Source organism: Tympanuchus pallidicinctus, unplaced genomic scaffold, assembly GCF_026119805.1.
Source record: "Tympanuchus pallidicinctus isolate F22 unplaced genomic scaffold, pur_lepc_1.0 scaffold22, whole genome shotgun sequence".
NCBI lineage: Eukaryota > Metazoa > Chordata > Aves > Galliformes > Phasianidae > Tympanuchus > Tympanuchus pallidicinctus.
The window spans coordinates 6,645,765-6,666,996 of NW_026294739.1; the positions used below are offsets into that span (position 1 = coordinate 6,645,765).

General features: G+C 35.4%; 1 long non-coding RNA gene across 1 annotated transcript in view; it reads left to right on the forward strand.

The window, feature by feature from the left end:
* The window catches only part of LOC128082668 (uncharacterized), an 83,711-nt gene extending 62,862 nt beyond the window's left edge, over nt 1-20,849 (forward strand). The window contains exon 3 of the long non-coding RNA XR_008207770.1: nt 20,688-20,849. This is a non-coding gene — a long non-coding RNA (uncharacterized LOC128082668). The remainder of the gene's footprint in view (nt 1-20,687) is intronic.
* The last annotated feature ends 383 nt before the right edge of the window (nt 20,850-21,232 follow it).

Consider the following 21,232-nt stretch of genomic DNA (forward strand, 5'->3'; position numbering starts at 1 on the left):
CAGCACATCCTTCAGGCAGGAGCACAGTATAGTTAATACTGGGCAAAGAGTCATTTCTAGTAACCTAATGTGATCTTACAGTGTTGGATTTTTATGAAACCGTATGTAGTTTTCAGACTTGAGCTTCTGCATACTGCCTTCATGACACTAAGAGAAAGTGATCATTCACCAGAGTGCAGTGTTTACCAGGGGTGTCTGCATCAATAGAAGTTCCAGCTTTGGAAAACTGGAAGAAAGAGTCCGCTGATAAAGGTGTATTTAAATCCTGCTAACACCTACAATATCTGCCTCACCAATGTGGCAACTTAATTAGCAGGACACTAATTACTAGAGGTGTGGGATCTTCACAGTTCCACAATACAGACAAACTTCTTTATCCAAAAAAAAAAAACCATCAAAAAAACCTCTTTGATTGCCTTTACCCAGAATCCTCCACCTTTATTCCCGCAAACTATTTTATGTTTTGTCTCTCTAGATCTTTTATTTCTCCTGTGGAATTAGGAAATCCTTGCTACTCTTTTTTTTTTTTTTTTTTTTTTTTTCCCTTTTCTGATTTTGCCCATCTTTTTTCCTATACTACATTGATTGCTGATCTACCTGGGGGTTGATAAAGCCTCTTTTAGGGTTTTGTTCACCTTTTCACCTCCTAACCTAAAACTATCCAGTGTGAGATCAGACTTTAAAACCCATTCTGTTTGTTTCTGTTGAGCAGGATTCCCTCCTACATCACACTTCTGACTAGTTCCCAGTTTTGGGAAACATGTAAAGTACTGAATTATTTATCCTTACTTAGGAAAACAGCTCAGCATACTAACCCCTATTTCTTCCCACCATTTAAGCCCTGTCCTGTGTTTAGACAAAGTCAGTTTCCAAAAAAAACCCCAGAATTTTAGAAAGATTAAATGATGTTAAGAATATCTTTATGATGCTTTGCTTAGCACTGCAGAGCCTCTGGATATAGACAATAGCCAGGGACATTCTATGAGTGGGGAAAAGGAAAAAATGCACACACAAAAAAAAAAAAAGAAAGAAAAGAAAAAAGAACTTAAAACCAAAATAGCTCTGGTGCTCCCAGCATCATGGGGCTGAGAGGGGCAGGAAGAGAAAGAGGAAAGAGATGTTTTGCATGCAATAGATCATTTTTCTGTTTTGTGAGTATCGAGGCTTGACGTTTTTGCATATCCGTGTACTTAAATGTTGGGAGAAATGGCATACCCATACTGTATTTAATTGATGTGGGTTTTTTTCTGCTTTTCAAGGACAAAGTGAAGCTTAGCAGGTAGTCTGTGCAATACATAGATATTGAATGTGATTTTTTTTTTTGTTTTCTCTAAACTGAAATAAAAGAGGCGTTATCTCCTTCATTCCCTTGATGCTTTTTAAATTTAAGCCCAAGACCATAGTATGCATCTGACAGCCTTAGGTGTGAAGTGAAATCTATTTGAAACTGAAATTGAAATGAGTCACTGGGGCAGGAAACATTTATGAATATTTTCTTATGGGAAAAAAGAGTGTTGTCAGATTTAACACCTGTCATGTCACTTCCATGAATGAGATGCACATCTTAACTTGTGATTTTGAGAGGATCCTGGTATGTTAATTGTAAAAGGCGGATATTTGTTAAAGTAATGTCCTTGTTTATGAAAAGGAAAGAAAAGATATATAAGTCCTTCAGGGGATCAGAAAATCTTCAGGATAATCTTATTTTTCCTTCATTGTAGACACAGACTCTATGTAAAAAATAAGCTCCTTTACATACGTAGAGGTAAAATGGTGACTCGGGGAGGATATTAGCTGGCTATACAGAACAGGAACGCTGTTAGGTGCAGCTAAGGTTTCTAATTTTAGATGCTGCTTTCACAAATGCTTCAGCATGTACATAACTTTGCTTACAACCAGAGAGGAAGCAAAGCCTAAAGTATAAGCACATGCATATGTTCTGCAATCTATGAGTGGATTTTTTTTTCACAAGTCCTTATATAAATCGATGGTACCTCTTAAGCAAGACAATTTTGTTTGTTTGTTTTGCAAATATCAACCAAATATCAATTTCCTTTTTTTTTTTTTAAGTTGCAGAAAATATTTTCTGTGAAGAATGATATATTTTTTCCTTATGATATATTAAACATTAAAGACGCTACCTCTATTAGGGGACATTTAAAATGCCTTTAAAACTGAGTTAGCCTTTCTTGTTCCTCCTTCCACTTGTCTCTAAGCTTGATTTCTTTTTCTATTATTATTTTTTATTACTATTATAGTGCTGTAAACTCTCAGTGCATGTTGTAACTGAACACAGTCTTCCAGAGACCTATATGGCTATCCAATGGGCTATTTCTTCTAGCAAGTCAGTTCTCTATGGAATCTTCTCTTCCTGTGCTGTGTATCATTTCAATATGTTGAGGCCCTACTATGTGATATATTATAAAGACACATGTTTATATGTATATGTATATTCTGCTGCAATATCATTGAAAGAAAAGAAAAACTTTTTTTATATAATTGAGAGAGGAAAAAAGATTTTTTTCAGCAGTTGGATATCTTATTGCATACATTAGGCTTGTGTCTTATAAATAAATTTCTGAAAGTGGTGAGAAAAGGAATTTCTTTCCAGGAAGTTTTACAAGGGAGTTTCAAGAACCAAAATCACTGAGCTGTAACCAAGTGATAAGAAAAGTAGGCTGGTATCTGGAGTAATTCACTCAAACGTGGCGTCATGTCATGATGATTTTATGTTTAAACTTACTCAGAAAAAAAAAAAAAAAGCAAGAGATCAAAGTTTTTATTTTAAAATACATCAACCCTAATAATACTTGGGAAAATACCTGCGTCTTTAAAAAATGAAAACATTCCAAAGAACTGAAAGCCACCTATGTGTTCTTGCTGTGGAATACTGGGAGGAGGGAGGAAGTCTTTGTATAAAACAATTTAAGAGATTAGGATTACAAGGTTTTGGGGCAGTGCATGTGGGAACCTCTTTGTGAGGACAGGTTCTGTGCTGGAGGAGCATATTCTGGAGAACTTTGTTAGTGTCTTACTTGCAAATATACTATTGCCTGCTAATTAGCTACACCTAACACTATTTTATCACTACCTAAATAAGATAAGAGATTATATCAACTGACTACTTTGATATTAAGAAGGAATTTTAACTTGTTGCTCATGGCAAGTCTTGTCCCATTTTAGCTTTTGAATACTTCAGTGTTTTTTGACTCTATTGCACTAACCGAATTCAAGTGTATATTCTGTTATATGTCTTAGTTTATAGCAATATTGTGGAAAAAATAAATTCAAAGAAAATATTGTGTTATTAATAGCTATGGCTTTTCATTTGTGACTCATACAAATCATGACTGGATGAATGAAGGGCAATGGCATGCACTCAAATACTTGTATAGGAATTTATGCATATAATTATTCAGAAACAGGATAATCCGTTTGGTTTGTGCATTGTGCAGGTTTAAATTTAACTGAGACAATGCATTCTTAAACTAAATGATTATTATCTAATCATATATATATCTCTTTAAATATAATTTTAGTTGAGAGAGTGTTACAAAGCCTGATTGCATTTATTTTTTATATTTACCTGCAAATGATTTTGTTTATTTTAAGGCAGTTGAAGCTTTCGAGGAATATGGAGCACAACTTAGAAAGCTTAAATGACCAGCTTAATCAGATATGTGAAATGCTTATGTTCAGCAATGTCTCTCTGCCGCATTTTGAACCTATTCTTCCATTTGCTTTTGAATTTCCCTGATTAACTATGAATCATAGGCTTGTTTTGATACTGACAAGAGTCACTGCTAAATAACTGTTTTTAATTCTGGGGTAGGAAACTGTAGGAAAAATATAAGGGATTGATTTGTCAGTTAAAAATGTCAGGTCAAAATGTTTTTTCAAGTTTATCTGATGATCTTATCTTTAAGATGCTCATGTCCCCTCTGCTACCAGCAGAGATAATCTGCTCGGTAGAAAGAGCTGTCTCTGGGCCAGCAAAGTGTGTCTGTACTATTATAGGCATACTTGTTTGGATGAACAATATGACTCTTTCTGAGCCCTGGGTGGTATTTGATTGTGTGTTTCATTTCAGTGCAGTGTCTCACTGTCATCTTAGCAAGCTCTCTCCAGATATGGAATAGATTTAAGGAGGATAAAAATGGAATTTGCTTTGTTTTTTATGTATGTTTATATGCACAAACACATAAAAGATTCTCTTTATTTTTTTTTTTTGCTGCTGTTGTCATTGTTGTGAAATAGTTTCCTTTTTTTTTTTTTTTTCCCTTTTATTCATACTATTACTGTTCAACGATATTTTAAAATGAAAATAGCAGTTATCATCTTTCAGGATTTCTGTGGCAGAATTCTGTACTAATTTTATGTATTAGACATGCAAAACATAAGGAAATATTTGGATATCACTGAATGTATCCATATATACTTAATATCACAGTTCAGGTATCAAGAGAAAATTATCTCACTTGGCATTTTGGAAGCATTTAGATACATATATTGTGGATAAACAAAAAAACAACAAGGACCTTAAAACTAATTAAGTTGCTCATACTTGAAGATATACCATATTTTGTGATGTAAGTCACAATAGACAGCATTTTGGGACTGGTATTTAATATTTAGTTTTAAAACACCTATAAATCCCAAACAAATCAGTTCCTTTTAGAAAAGACACTGTACACGTGTATAATGAGAAAACACTCTCCGTCCTGAACACCTTATGATTTAAGTAGGGAGGTTTTCTGAGTAAAATGAATAATTTTTGCAGGATCATGCAGTAAGTGTCAGAGCCATGAGCAAAATTGCATTCAGTGCTATTCAAACAGCACCCATCAGTACAAGTAGGAGCTTAAAGCTTTTTTTCAGCACAAATCTAACAGCCATATGGTAATGCACTAATAAATTTGAGGAGTCCAAGGTAATGGAACGATGTAAGCATATGAGATTGCCTTTTGCATGTGTGACTACAGTTTATCACAGTTTGTCTAAATCCTTTTAGATCTGTTCTCCCAGGCTTCACTGTAGTAACAGCAATAGAAAGGGAGGAGGGAAAAGGCTAGTGCTATCTATGTGCACAGTTTGGCTAGTAGAATCTGCCTGGGTTGGTGTGCTGACCACCCATAAGTCTAGTGCAGATTTATAGAAGCTGGAGATGCACACAGTTTTGAGAAGGAGCCTAAAGCTTTATCTGAGGAATAGAAACTCAGACAGAAAAGGCCGGTTTAAAGCCCTGAGTTATGTTATGGTGAATTATGTTACTACTGTGCAGAAATTTTTCTATTTTTCCATCTTAGAATCAAACAAACTACTCAGTGCCCCCAGGTATACATGAATTTTTAACAGCTAGTTATCCTGCTACCCATTTTGAAGCAAAAGCTAACCCATAAAAATAATAAAGATGAGAAAAAGAAATGTTTTATGAAATCTATGACTTTACTTTAGCCAAAATACATGCACCATACGATGGTTTACTGTAGTAAGCAAATTAACGTAGCAGTGAGCTTTCTGTACCTTTCCAATTAGGGCACATATCAATTTATTTTTATGGAAATATTGTATAGTTTATATTTTTAATACAGTATGAAATGTGAAGGTACTCTCCTACATGGAATATAAGACTCCCTGAGGCTCACACACGTTAAATAATCCAGTTGTGCTAATAAACCTTTATATGCTGTGTTTTGCCAGCTCAGCTCTTAGCATGGCCTGAGAAGATCAACCTGATTAAATTTATGGGAAAACAACAACTTGAAGAAATACGTGGTAGTGAGTAGGGAGGAGAAAGGAAATGCTCCTGTTCTTCCCACTGAGAAGACAAATGATGAGATTCTTTCTCTTTTTTCCCTTTTTTTTTTTTAAACTCAGTGTTCCCCTCCATTCCTAGAAGAAAAATTAATCTGAAGGAAAAGAACTTCAAAGATAATAAAGAATGAAGAGAAAGAGGAATTGATCTTGGATACAAGATGGGATTGAGTTATAATATAACAAGTTACAGGTCTTTTCCTACTGAAAGGCAGAACCAATTGATTTATTATCATGACTCTCAGCTTGCATTTTTTTAGGAAGGAACTGTAGACACTAGGTAGCACGTCCCCTTTGATTTGCCACACTATGTCTTAATTACCAATGGTAGAAGTTCATGTGGTAGTATTTTCCAACTTCAAAGGCTTCAGCAGCTTAAACGGCATGAGTGAATCAGATTTGTAAGAACACAGAATGACAACAATGTGGTGTCTTCATATCTTAGAATTGTCAGTTCATTTTTTATTTATTTTACATCAAAGCAAAAATAGGCACACAGAAAAGATAATAGGCTTATTCAGCATTCTTTTCTTTTGTTATTAAAGGAATTGAAAACATCCTGTTTCAAGAGCTGGGATTCAGAGCTAGAGTGGACGTGTTATGAGTGGATGTTTTGAGGTTTTTGTGAACTTCAATTTCTTTTTTCCATATCTTTTAGAGTCCTTCTCTTTCTATCTATGATTTATACCAGCATATTTCCAGCAAAGTCTGTGTAGTTATCCTAGGGGAAGTCTAATGTAGAAGAAAATTTGGGCCATGAAGTGCAGGAGAGAATGGCATGGAGAACTTTAATTCTACAGAGTATAGATCAACAGATCATTTGGGTAGGTCTATATGAATGTAATCAGACATTTCTTAATATTAAATCTATATCTGTAAATCTATCTTATGATGAGACAGAGAAATAAAAAGATCCATTTTGATGGAATCATAATCAGATATCAAATAATTTGTTTGGTTCAGTATTGAAAAACAGCATCATGCTGCTAAAAGGAATGGTGCATAATCCACAAACTTAAGCATCCAAGTTGGTGGGGATGGCTGGAAGACTGAAGAAACTTTAATCATGTTGGGGATGGGTAGAGGATGATTACTCCAAATAAATCTGAGTGTCAGTTTTAGAAGACCAATATTTACAATCCTATAGTAATCCACATTGTATTGCAGTAGAAAGCTAAGATAGCTCAAATTCTTATACAGATTATGTCAAATAATTATTTAGAAATGAAAAAATACGCAGCATGAGTTTACTCCCTTCTGTTCATTCAATCTAATGAGGATTCTTCTCTATGTCTCTTTTATTGCATGTTGAATTATCTTAAATAAGCATTACTATTTATGAGTGCTCTGCTGGAGTCTAAAGAACTTGATGATTTCTCTGCAATGAAGAATGGTTGAAAGGTCATTACATTCCTTGCTGTTTCATGAAACCCAGTCTATAATCAGTGCATCAGGTAAAAATGATCTATTTTCCTCAACTGATGATTGTCAGAGATGGATTCAAATACGCTTAATTTCTGTATTGTAATAAGGAACAAAAAATATTTTTATTTTTACAAGTGCTCTGGCTCTGACTATAAATTAAAATAATCAGTATCAGAGAAAATGAGGAAAACATTACAATAAAGCATATGAAAATGAGGGAAAGGAACGTCACACTGATGTAATAATAATATCATAATATGGTTATAGAATGATGGACTTATTCTTGTCCAGAGATTAAAAAAACATAAAAAAAATCTTATATGCTTGAAAACTGTTGGAAGTATTAAGTAATATGTTTAATAGATTAGCATGTTTAGCATTGATTTGTTCGTGCTATTTGCCAGTACTGCCACTGTCAGGACATTATTTTGCATAATGTAAATCTTGCATAGGTGTACATCTTAGTCTGGTAAGCTTTTCAAAGCCCTTTTCCCCAAAGGAAGTGCCATCATGCTATAATAACTTTTCTTTTGTTCATTGTGGGGAATTTTTTTTCCTTCCTTTACCTTTTAATTTTGAATTCAAGTATTGTTTAATTGAGCAATTCAAAATATCTACTGGTGCATAATATTAAAACAATTGCACAGTGTATCGCACTTGTTCAGGACATGCCTAATCAAGAATCTGCTTAATCTCAGAGAACTGATGTCATACTAATGGCAATAAGCGTTGTTTAATTGGAATGGTAATTGTGTAAATAGAAGACATCCATCTTCAGTTTTGTCACATTTGCATTCAATCTTTGCATCCCCATGAGCATAGATCACACAACTGAAGAAAAAAAAAAAGGCTGATTTATTTCAAGTGAAATGAGAGAACAAGCAAAATGTGCAATCTCTTCTGACACTCAACTCTATCTTGACTATTCTTTTTTTTTTCCATTTCTCTTCCTCTAATGGACACCTATTCCTTACACTTGAAGCATGGTTTGGATTTCTCAAAATTTACAGAGCAAGCATTGTATGAGGCTCTGAATGAGAAGATCTTAGGCAAAGAAAGCTGTCTCTCCAGCTAATAGTTCCTCTCACTCTCTGCTAAGTTTCTTGAAGTCTTCCTCTACTGTGTCATCTATTCTGTGTTCTTTCTCTGCATCCAATACATATTCCTTGACTGTTTTCCGTTGTTTGAAACAGGTTGTGTGGATTTACCAAAAATCTGGTTCTGTCTGCGACATTCTGTATATTACACACATGCTCCCAACCCACCCCTTTTCCATGTGAAGACGGATGTTTCTACTCTGCCTTTGTCCGTTTGCTTGTTTGCCATGGTTTATCTATTCCCTGGCACTTTCTAAGCTTTCTCTTGTTTAAGAAGGGTGAAAACCCATGTGATTTGCCTTCCCTAGTGCAGGTATAAGTGCTATGAATGGTAGTGGATGGTCATTTGACTGAACTATATGGTATTTATTATACTGGAACAAAGCAAAAACCTCATAAAGAATTGTATGTCAGTTCCTCACATTTGAATGAGCCAAGTTCTACAAATCTAGACAACTCAATACACAAATTCAGAACTTTTTCCTTTTCTTTGTAATATTAAAGTAGATGCTGAGTCTGTTGTGTCATGCATGTTGCTCGTGGCTCTGGGTAGTTCTGCTTAATGCGATACATTTTAGGGCCTATGTTTTTCAAATTAGTCTTTGTGATGGATATTAGATTTATGAGCTGGAAATAGAGGGTAAGGCTTTCTTTTTCATCAGTAGAGAATAAAGAAGGCAGTAAAGTTCCTTTTTTTGTTCCAGGTTTTTTTGTGTTTCCAGGTCAAGGTTAGACTTGAACAGTGAACAGTGAGAGGCAAATCTGATCATTGCGTCTAACGGTGATGGGGATAGGAATTCACTTTCCTTCCAGCTTTTGGTAACCTGTCTTAATAAGACTCTGACCTTTGGTTTCACAGTGTCGTGCACAGTAGAAATAAAAAAAAACCATGTAAAAGCGAAGTGTGATGGCAGGATCTATTGGGGTTAAATTCTTCCAGCAACCTTTAAAAACTTGATTTTGTAGCAGTAGGAAGAAGCAGGATGTCCATGGCAATCAGTACAGTGATTGTGTCATACAAACTTGCAATAGAATAGGTAATGCTTTTGCTCTCAATTTTGTTCAAGAAAAATGGAGGAAGAGAGAGAGAGAGAGAGAGAGAGTGATCATTTGCATTAACTATTTTAAGATGTCTTTTGAAAAGACTTTGATGCAAAGTTTAATATTTATGAGAAACAGGATCTCAGTCTGTTACTGATACATATCCTCTTCAGCACTCGTTCAGTTTTTTTGCCTTACAAATATTATGATGTTAATCAAGTGAAAACAGATGGGAATACACAAACACGAATGAGCTTTGCAGTGGGTACTAGTCTATCCAATTTAGTCCTCAATAACAGCAAAAGTTAATAGAAATTACTTTGCTGTACAGTGATGGCCCAAAATTTTGCTTGAACAGGATCCATTCTTTCACTCACTTCAGTTTAAGTGACCCAAAGTGAATATAGCATTGCTTCTTTAATTTGTAAGAGTGCTTTCAGATTTAATTAAAGTTTATAAAACTCTTAACTAGTCAGATAAAGGGCACAGTATTGAACAAAAGTGTTGTTATCAGTGAAAATTCATGCCCTTCTCAGAAAACAAGTAAATAGATTTTTGAACAATGTGACTTGTTTGGGTTTTTACAAGTTATAGATGTGTAGTTGAAGGAGATATTGGGGCAGAAGTTGAAAGAAATTGCTTTTGTAAGCATACTTTAAAAAATAAGAAAAAAAAAAAAAGGAAATTTGCATCAAGTCACAAAGTTGTCTGATTTAGTACCCACATAGACTTCTTTCCTAAAGCATTCATACTGCAGCCTAACCGAAGGTAAATAACACAGGATTGGATATAACCTCTTTCCATAACTTTCAGGAGTTAAGAGTTGCTAAGTGACATCGGCTGTTTCACCTTAAAATGACCCCAGCATAGATAGAAATCTGCTCTCTGTAACTTTGGGGCATGTCAATATATTGCAACTCCGTGTATTTTGTGGTAAGATAGAGATGGATTAAAAGACTGGGAGGGAGAGAGATAGGAAGGACATAGGAAAGAATATTTAGGATGTTGTAGGGGCATTCATTGCAGAAGGCATAATTAAGAACTTCCCTATAGCTGTTCTGCACTCACCCCCACTACAGTTTGAGGTTTCAGCTTTTTATGATAAGCCAGGATAAAATGCATATGAAAATTTGATTCTTTCTGTGGAATAGATAATGTCTTGCCATTACTCATCTGATCTTCAACGCAGAAGTCTGCTGTTACATCCAATGCTGTCTGTGTGTGTCATCCTAATCTGCAGAGACCCAGTCTGAGATCAGGTCACTCATGCAAGGTGCTGTAGTAGCAGCACTGCCACTGGCAAATGAACCAAAACTGTGCTGTGTGAAGCTCTAGAGACTGCTTAAACTCAAGCTGTGACAGAGAGCAGGAGGGAAAGGGAATAAAGAACCAGTTACTGAGCGAGCCTCAGAGCCTCTGTGATCTGGCTCCTCTCAGATGACATATCCACTGAACAACTTCTACCAGTGGATCATGCCTGCAAGAAATTGCATTCTAAATATGAGTGGAAAATTGTGTGTGTGCATGTGTATATCTGTACAAGTGAGACCATGCTTGAAAAGGAGCTTAGGAGTATTAACGACAAGAGAAGATGGGTAGATTTACTAAAGGATGTGGAGAAACACATTTGGTGTATGTGAATAAGAAGGCTGCAGCAGCAAAGGTGTGTGTACTGAAAGGAGACCAAGGGAAGAGTAAAGGGCAACCAGTGGAGAGTCAGGAGAGAGGGTAAGTTATGGAAGAAAGGAATTTATGAAGTGTTGCAACTGAAACTGTGCCTGTATTGCTCAGTGTTCCCCAAAGCAAGTATTGCAAGATGAAGAATAAAGTGCAATGGAGTTCAAACAAAATGTACTCTATTGTTAGAACAGTGCCTTAAACTGCTTGAGATATTACAACTGTTACCTGTGGCATCATTAATGTTCTGGGATTATTTCATAAATTGGGCACTAAAAAATAATGTAGTTGAGAGGGTTGGCCCTTTATACATAGATAGAAGAGATTGAATTGTAAGAGAATTAATGATACCATCATTACAGTCTTTATTTTATAGAGAACTACTTCTCCTTCTGTGAACAATTTGTCCTTTAGAGAAGAATTCCCTAAAATTTTTGAGTAAGCAAATTTTTTGAGGTTTTGCTTCTGAGTGTGAAATGAAAGCATTTTGTTTGGCATCTTCCTGAGAAAAGAGGTAAGATCTGTAACAGTTTCTTTAGGCTGGTGCAGATTACAATGGGTTAATGCCTATGGAAGCAAGTAAGTACAGTAAGTTGCACTCAGGGTGGGTTCAGGTATATATGTGCTTCTGACTGTAAGTCAGAGTCACACAATAAGCAGTCTGATTTGTATTCCTGCCACTAATGCTTGAGTAATTGCAGGTGAAAAGATAGGTGTATCATCCTGGACATCATGGAACAAAAAAAGGTTGGATAGCTGACTGCATGAAGAACAACATTTAAACAAATTCTTGATTTCTCAAATAGGATTCTTTGTTGAGTTTCTTAATGAGAAGTTCAACTGTTTTCATTGATGGAGCTTGGAAGATCTTCTGTTTTTCTTTTTTACACCTTAGTTCATTGCTTTTTATTTTTGTGCACTGTGCATTGGACTCACCTTCTCATTCAGAAGTTTCTTGTGGGGTAATTACTCCAGTCCAGTGATTATGCCCAATCTAACTAAGCTAATGAAAAACTGCCCTTCAATCTAAACTGTAATCAGTTTATAACAAGCTCCCTTTTCCTGTGCTTCATTACTGTGACAAAATCTCTTTTTCATACCTCAGAATGATAAGGCAGGGTGGAAAAAAATCATTTTCCATTACCAGGCATGCATGAAAGGGAGATGGGATTAAGCATGCAGAATTGATTTATTTGCATTCTTCTACTGCCTTGGTTGCTGCATCTTTGAAAGAAGTTAATATCATGTCTTTGATTTGGCCTCTGGAATCACAGACCCTGGCAATCGAGCATGCTTATTACAGCAGTTGAATAATCTAAACAATGGAGCCCCAGTTTATATTGATTAATTTGAAAATGTGGTGGACTTGTAGCAAAAAAAGCATTTTGAAATCTGTTAGCTGGACATGCGACAGAGTGAGAAAAATGCATTTTGGAATTGGTTAGCCCTCTTGACAAAGCTATCCTCATATGCTTTTCTTAATGGCTGTGATGACCGCCCTAACCTCATCAGCCGGTTGCTTGTCATGTTTCTCTTTTGCATTCATTTTTCCCATTCTTCTTTCTGTTTGCTTCCTGCATTCCTGAAGACTGCTCATAGGTAGAGCCATTGGTGTCAGCAGAAAGTGATGACATAACTATAGATTTCCTATTTGCTCTAACAGCAGTACACAACTCTAATACTAACTTAATATCTCATATAATTTATTTCAAAATTACATAGGCATCTCCCAGTTTGATTTTCCTGTTCAGCTCTCATCCTCTAGGAATCCCAGTCTGGTTTCTTTCAGTATGATTCACTGGGAATCATTTTTTGGACAACAGCAAAGAGATGCCAACATTATTACTTTTTCTTGATCCTGAAAAGGGACTTGAACCTAACCAAAAATTCTGAATGTGTCAAACAGCTTTCCTATTTCAAAGTTTTTGCACTAAAAAAGCAAAACATCTGTAAAATCTCTCTTTTGATTATAGTAGTAGTATTCTGCGTTTTCTGCTCTCAGAATGGAGAGTCATTATGTGACATTACATGGCACTGTACCTTAAGCTGATCACAAGACAGAATGGTAGCTGGAGGCCTAATAATAATAATAATTAAAGTTAAGGCCTAGTCAAAACTGGAAGCCAGCATTTAAATTGTTGTCTGTTCAGTCCCTCAATGGAGCTTTAATGGAATTACTCTGAAGAGACCCAGCTAAATGAGAGCTTGATTTGCTCCTGAGCCTCAGAAACTCAGCTGTGGGCTTTCAGTACATTTTTCTGTCTTCCAAGATATTGAGAGAAAAACAAAAACCCTAAACACCTGAAAATCTGAGTTCTCTTTACATTATTTTTTTTTTTCTAATAAGGCAACCTTTTCAGAAATATGACAGTCTAAAATGCTTTAGAATTTGTGAATAAAACTGTATTCATATCTTTCTGCATCTGGTTTTGCACTAGATAGGTACACGTTTTAAATATTAAGCAGAAGCAGCAGAATGTACTCAGGAGATACAATAGCAGTGGCAGGTATCTCAGCTGAAGCGGAATATTGATCAGGCAATCAGGGAAGCTGCTCTCCCGCCTCTCTGTCTAGAAGAATTTTGATACCTAACTCAATGTTAAAACTGCCAGCCTGTCAGTGATTTCAGATTAAGTGTCTGTACTTCAGGAAAAGGAGTCCATAAATTAACTTCTAATGCTGATGACATTCAGAAAGCAAGAGGCTTTCATTGGCATTCATGGTTCAGCACCTTTGGACTGGCAGATTTTAAGCTTGCGTTTGCCGTCCAGCCCCACAAGCTACAAAGGGGTTATGACTTCAGCACTGTAATATTTCAAGCAGCTTTGCAAAAGAAAAAAAACGCTTAGTTACAATTTCATGCAGCTAGCAAAAGGCAGAATAAACCAGCAATGTGGGTTTTCCTTTAGTAAACATGCTGTTTGAGGTAAGCCCCAAGAAAGCCCATTTCCTGTATCATCACATTCAAGCACTGCAGAATTTGCCTTTTGATTAGTGTTGGAATAGGGTGGTTTTAGGGTCTCAGTGGTAGGCATCTGAAAATAAGACAATCATGTACAAAGATGTTGAGTAAAACGTTTGACTTTTGGCAGCCCACACCACTCACCTGAGCCTCATCTTTTTGCAGAATTAACAGTGAAAATGAAGTAGAGCTGTTTGTTGGAGGCCAAGTAACTCTTGTTCCACAGTAGATTTTGAGTGAGTCACAGCAAGTATACAGAAATCCTGCTGCTGGTGACCACTGCTGTAACAATGCAAGCAATGACAATTTTAGTTTAACTTTTGTGTTAACAATTTCTCACGTGTGTTCCTGTAATTTCTTTAACAGGGCAAAAGCAGTGAAATGCAAGACTGATTATTAAAAAGAAATGTGTACATTTTCTTCTAGCATTTCTAAAGCAACTTATAAAAGACAACGATAAAAAGTTAAAGTCCTACTTAATATTCTATGGGCAAGTTAGATCTTGGATGAAAACATGTTTTCAATCTATCCTACATTTTAGAAGTCCTTTTTTAAGTGTTTATGTGTAATTTAAACAAGGATGCCATATCTACATACCATATCCTGAATAAAATTCATACTACCTCTGCAGTAAGGAAAATATTCTTGCCACATCCTGCAGTAAAATTCTTATATAATTAGGAACAAGAACGTGGTTCTCCAAGTTTACTGCTTCTCCAGGAAATAAGTCAAAAGCATCAGAAGCTTCCAAATATGGAAGCTGAGCTTTGATCTGTTGAGCAGTGTGCAGAAAGCAGACATGAAGCAGTTTCATGGAGTCTAAAAAGAAAATACAAAAAGCAATTTTATATAAACATTACCTGACTACAGAAAAAAACATTTTCAATTTCTTATTTAACAAAAAGGGCAAACATGCATCTTTGCACGTTTGAGTATTTCCAAAGTAGCAGAAATTCAAGCAACTGGAAATCAAGGAATGTACTTGAAGTATAACATTCAGAAAGAGAAAAATGAGATAATTGAGGACTTACAATTGGTAAACACAGCCACCAGAAAAGGTAGTAAGATTATATTTCATATGTGTTGCTTCACCAGTGGCATGCATAGCTATTTTATGTTCAGAGAAGTTGATCATGTATTTAAGTGATGAATCACATGAATTTCTGCCCATGCACTCAGAGTAGCTTTTCCCAGAGCAGGCTCCAGAAGAGCTGGCTGGCTGTTTTGTTTGGACTCTGACTGGTAAAGTAAAAATTATCTCTGGTTATTGATGTGTTTCACTGGGTTAAAGGTGTACTGGAATTAGAAATAGACTGTAAAGAATAAAATGTTACAGTCCTGTAAATATTCATGGCATCATCACAGTGAGGAAATTAAATGCAGACTTTTTTTATGAACAGCTTAATTCTTGTGAGACTTTGCAGTCAAAGTGCAGTCACACAATTTCCTATTTCCTTCATATTTGTAATTGTAGCTCCTAATTATTTGAGGTCGTTGTGTGTCTTCTTTCTTCCAATGGTCAGAGATACTAATTCTCTTCATGAATAATTTATTTTAACAATTGATTAGATAATGAGTGAAATGACTGGATAAATTTTTCACTGGAAAATATTATATAGTCATTAATATAGTCAGTCATATATAGATGTGAAATTATTTTGAAAAAAGGTAGTTACAACAAGTAATTGTCAGTCACAAGATTGGATATTTTATTATTATTGTACATGAAATTCACTCTCAGAGGATAATTACTGTAGAGCTGTAGTACAATATACATATATCTGTACTCGTATGGTAAGAAGACATTTTTTATCTTTATTTACATATTTAATTCCTGGGTAAATGAAGAGATGGAGAAATTGTTATTCTTTATATATTTTTGCTGTATTATTGAAGGTTTATTTCCACCAGAAGTCCTCCTCTCAATTCTGCTAGTTACTGTCACCTTGTTGTGCTGGATATTATATATATATCTGATGAAAGGCAGTTCTTGTGCAGATGATCTCAGCCTTAATCAGCAAGGTAGATAATGAGTGGCAGAGGTGGAGGGAGCCACAATTACCTGCCTGAGTAATGGATTCTATAGCAGAAATCAGGAATTGTATTTTCCTGTTTATTGCTTTACTCCAATGGGCTACGCTGTGCTAATTGCCTAAACGTTTGCACAAAATCAGAGTTCTGGCTGCTTCCTTTGATTTTTTTTTAAAGTTTGAAATATGTGGTCTTAAACTTTCAGTGGGATTTATCTGAAAGGATTCCTGTTTCTGTTAAAGTCCCAGTGGCATTCTTTTTAGAGAAAATCCTTAATTTTCAATAAATGCTGGTACTTGCTTCCTAACATTTCATTTAAAAACAAACAGCAAAGAAATGTATGTACACATACATTCAGTTTCTCTTGAGTTTGAAAGGTAAAATTTCAAGTGAGCCAAAGAATAAATTTTAAGTCTAGATAGAGTTTGATGTTTTTGAGAATTTCATGGTCTTTGAAGGCTGTGTAGGGATGCTCACAGAAGGTGAAAAAGTAGAAGTGTTTGACAGTGATTTGATATCTCAATCATTTGTTTAGTACTGCAAAATATAGTCATGCTCCTTTGCACTTGCTTCATTTCTCTCCTAGGAATGAGCATAGCCTGTAACAATGAGAATCTGCCAAACATATTATGACACTACAGATTGTTATTCTCTTTCTAGACCCACAGTAAATCTTTTACAGGGACAATCTGTGCCCGTTGCCTGCTGTTACTGAATTGCAGGCAAAAGGGCTGGCTCAGAACAATTTCAGTCTCTTAGAAATGATCATGTCCATAGAAAGAAACAATTTGTATAATTTGGCTGAGAAGTTATCTCCTGGCTGACCTAAAAGAGGGAAAATTCACAGTAAACTTCAAGGGTTAAACTTTTAAATATAATGTCTAAGAGTTGGACCTGAACACATTATGGAGTCTTTTTTTTTTCTGTCTGTTTCTTTTTTTATGCTAATCTGCATTTTTAAAGTTTGCTGCTGGAATGGTATCGGTATATTTATGGCTACACTTATCATTTCAGTTTGAGTCTTAATTGCTTTTTTTGAAATTTAAATGTAATAATATTTTAAAATATAGTTTTAAAACATTCCTTTTATTTCCCAGATAAAGCAGTCCCATTTCTGTTAACTCTGCATTGCTGAATGAAAGAAGTATATGACTCAACTGTTCATGTGTCTCTCATTCTGCTTAGAAGCAGTTCTCTGCCAGTTCTAGTTTAGTGCTCTTTCACAATCTCTGTAAATACTCCACCCGTCCCTCTTCTCTGAGCAGTACACCATGTATTTGTTTGCATTGCAAACCAGAGTTGAAAAAGTAACAATAAAAATTATAATTTCCATAGAAAAGAAATTCTGAAAATTCATGTGTGGTCATTGTCAAGTCCATGTGTAGTTGTTCAATGCTAACAGAAAAAGGCTAAAAAGGTAACATTAAGTGGACTCTCAAACAAAAATTTACTTGAATTTCTTGGAAAAAATAATAAAAGCTCATGGTGGAAGAACAGGCTTTGTGATGTATAATTTTAATTCCACTAATTATTTTTATTTAATGGCTATAATTGCAAGGTTTGTGCTAATTCAATTTTTTTTTTCTTTTTTTTTTTTTTTTGTGTGTGTGTGTGTGTGTGGTTTCTTGAGATCATAATTTCAGAAGAAACTGTTGAAGTATGACTATAACCCTCAAACCAGACTCTGTTCTTTTTTGTTCTCCTTTGTTGTTCCATTTGCTTTTTGACATTTGGGCTACTTTGTGCTCAGCAATGAAAAATGAAAAGAAAAAACCAAATCACACCATTTTGCAAAGACAAAATTAGATGATCTTGTATGTATGAGCTTTGCTGCCATCCTGCAGTAATGGCAATACTTAGTGTTTGTGCTGTGCTTTGAGATTGCACTGTAAATAACATTTTTGATTCAGTAATGAAATAGTTATAAAAATGAATTGTACCATGGAGGAGTTAAAATAAAGAGCTGGTAGGGTGACTGAAGGGTGCCTGGGGTTTTAAGAAATTGCCTTTTCTTTCTCAAAAAAGTGCTGTAGTTAAACAGGGTGGGTAAGTTCACATGATGCTGAGGTACTCTTAAGCTTCATTTACTGGTGGCACGGGAATTCAGGCAGTTTGATGTTACGGTGCTTTGGCAGTTGAGGCTTTGTAACATGAAAATCAACCATGAGAATACTTCTTTTGTTCCATTACTTCAAATGGAGCATATGCAGATATTTTCTAGAAGAGGTAGCAAAGTAGGAAGCATATCCCTGAACACAGAAAGAACAGAAGGTGTCTGGCTGTTAGACCAGTGCTGGTAACACTTAGGTTTTCTGCTTCTTCATACATTTTTAGAAAGCTGTGGTATTTCATTTTATTTAGAAAAAATGCTAGACGTGTTTTTAATCCCTGGTTTCTGGAAACCTTTTTGCCTTTCCACAGAAACAATCAGGCTGAAAGCAAACAGAAAAACAGCTTTTATTCAATGCAATGCGTGGATCAGCAGCACGCTGTAATCAGTAAAAGTAGTGCTGAAGATTAGCCACAGGTTGTAGTACAAGCAGAATACTGGGCTTCATGTAGTGATCTTGCCTCCATTGGAAAACTTTGTCTCTAAAGCACGTAACAAAAGGATGAAATTATGTAATGAGAGCGTAATAAGAGGTACAGGGGTGGGGGGAAAACACCAATAATGCTTGGAGGTGGGATAGGGCAGAGAAGTTGCCAACAGAATACCAAAAGGAGCATAAAGATTTCAGCTCTCCGAGGAAAACAGCAACCCAACTGAGGCTGAAAGGGGAAGTTCTCTGAGGATGATAGAAAATATAGAATAATTAGGAAATTAAAAATAAATAAAAAGATTCCTTTGCTTATAAATAGAACTAAGGGAGACAACTTTTTTTACCACAGACTACAGAAGAATTTCTATAAGAGGCAGCTGATGTCCAGTATTTTCCTAAGCTTGATAGATCAGCAGGGTTCTGGCAGGTTCTGTTGGAAAAACATTTTATTTTTAAGCATTCCATGTGGGAGATAGTCTTTCTTAAGACTGCATTTTGTGTTGTGCTTGACACATAAATTGATGTACAGGAAAATATGAAAATTTCCTCCTATTTTAACTAGAGTATGCTTTGATCTGGATAAGAAAAAAATATTTAATAGAAAAACATGACCTGGGACAGTGAGTAGGTTTGTATAAAGTTGAAGTTCCTGGGATAAGACTAAATAGAAATATCTATCTGGAAGGTATACTGATATATGACTGTTAACACAGATCGCATTAAAGCTATCAGCAATGTTTCTTTCCTGACCACTGTGAGACACTGTAAGATGATGGTTGGCTCAGGAAATCGTACTTTGTTTGAATTACAGACTAGAAATCCAGGTAATGTCACCTACATTGGTGTCCAATGGACACTGCATGCAATTCTTAGTAATTACCTGTAAACAAGAGAAGGTAGCTAAAGCAATATGACAGCAATTGCAAATATAAGCTGTCTACCTCTACTAAGGCTGTTGGTCTTTTTATAACACAAGAGTAACTCTAAAGACCTCTGTCTTTTATGTCCTTATCACTATCAAAAATAGAATGCCCTTATTCTCAGCTAAGATGGGAAGTCTATCTTCCATATTCTAAGAACCAAGTTACTGATTTACTTTCTGTTAGGAAAGCTCTCTGTGGCTGACTTCTTTAGTTGAAGGAAAATAGAATGTATTTTCCTATGAATATGCACTTTGTACACAAGATAATCTTTTCAACTATAAACACCAATGAAAGTAAGACTCCAGAAAAATTAATAATTTTCACAGGTAATTAGCATCACAGAGTGAGTGCCTGCTTGCTCTTTTTCTGTTCCTTTTCACTGTTATTGCAAAGCTGCAAAAAAAAAAAAAAACAAAAACCCTGAATTTCCACATCCCATTCTTCTGTACATTTTTTCTGTTTTTGTCACCAGCTGTCAATACTTAGTAGATCCAGCACAGTCACTTTGACATTGAAAGAAAGTAATTGTAATTCAACTCAAAACTAAGCAATAAATGTGTAAATGACAATTGTCATTGTCAAATCTGCTTTAGGCAGAACAGAATTAAGCTTCAGTGTAGAACTGTGGGCACAGGAAAATAGCTGTCTTCTGTTAGTAGTTTAAGGGTGCCAACATGAAGGAAAACCTCCTAGTGCTAATTGGTATTTGTTAAAAGGCTTCATATTGACCATTTGTATTCTGTGTAAAATGGCTAAAAGATATATACTAGATCTGAAGTATATAGATCTTACTATAAACTGCTTTAGTAAAACAGAACATATACTGGATATGTTTAATTCAATGTGTTCACTCAGTTTCTGTCAAAAATAAGGGTAATTATTTTGCGAATTTAGGAAGAAGAAAAACTATAGCTTTTTTCCAGCTTCAGTACGTCACAAGCTGTACTGGTTGCCCATCTCTTTCTCTACTTAAGTCTAATGTAAATCTTCAGATTGTGCGTGAATGACGTCTAACCTACTGAAATGTAATTCAGTGATTCAAGAATAATTGGAAGTTAAAGGGACTTGCTGTATTTCTTCTCTGTACATGAGCTGCACAGCACAGACAGCAAGCAGAAAGTTTTTAGCTACTTTATAGGTCCACCGTCTAAGGCTAATGTGATTTTTATGCTTACAGGATGAATGATGTGGTTACTGGGAGGATAAGAAAAATAATAGAGACAAAGAGCATTGGGAAACACGCACACAAAGACAGTGGACAAAGAAAGAAAGGTAAGACCAGTTCTAGGACCCAGTCAGTGCTGTCTTTGATTGCAAAAGCCAAGTGAGGAGTGACTTTTCATTCTGTGCTTGTATAATACGTACTAACGAGATTGCCTAGTCAATGGTAAGTATCATAATACAAGTGAGTAGTATAACAGTTAAGTTGAATGTACAACATAGCGAGAGTTAAATATATCATTCTTCATTGAAAGAGAAATATGTATGTAGATAAATATCACTAACTCCATTTTATAGAAGGAAGAGTATATGATCCAAATATTTTGTGGAATTGTGAGATATTCTGATACGTGTAGTAATACTCTCCAATAGATTAATTCACTATAGTTATTAACCAGACACAGTACACTGAACACTTAATAATGATATGAAGATACTCTGTTCTCAAACGTGGGATTAAATCTGTTGATGTTTTACCGTGGCTTTAATATGCAGTTCTTA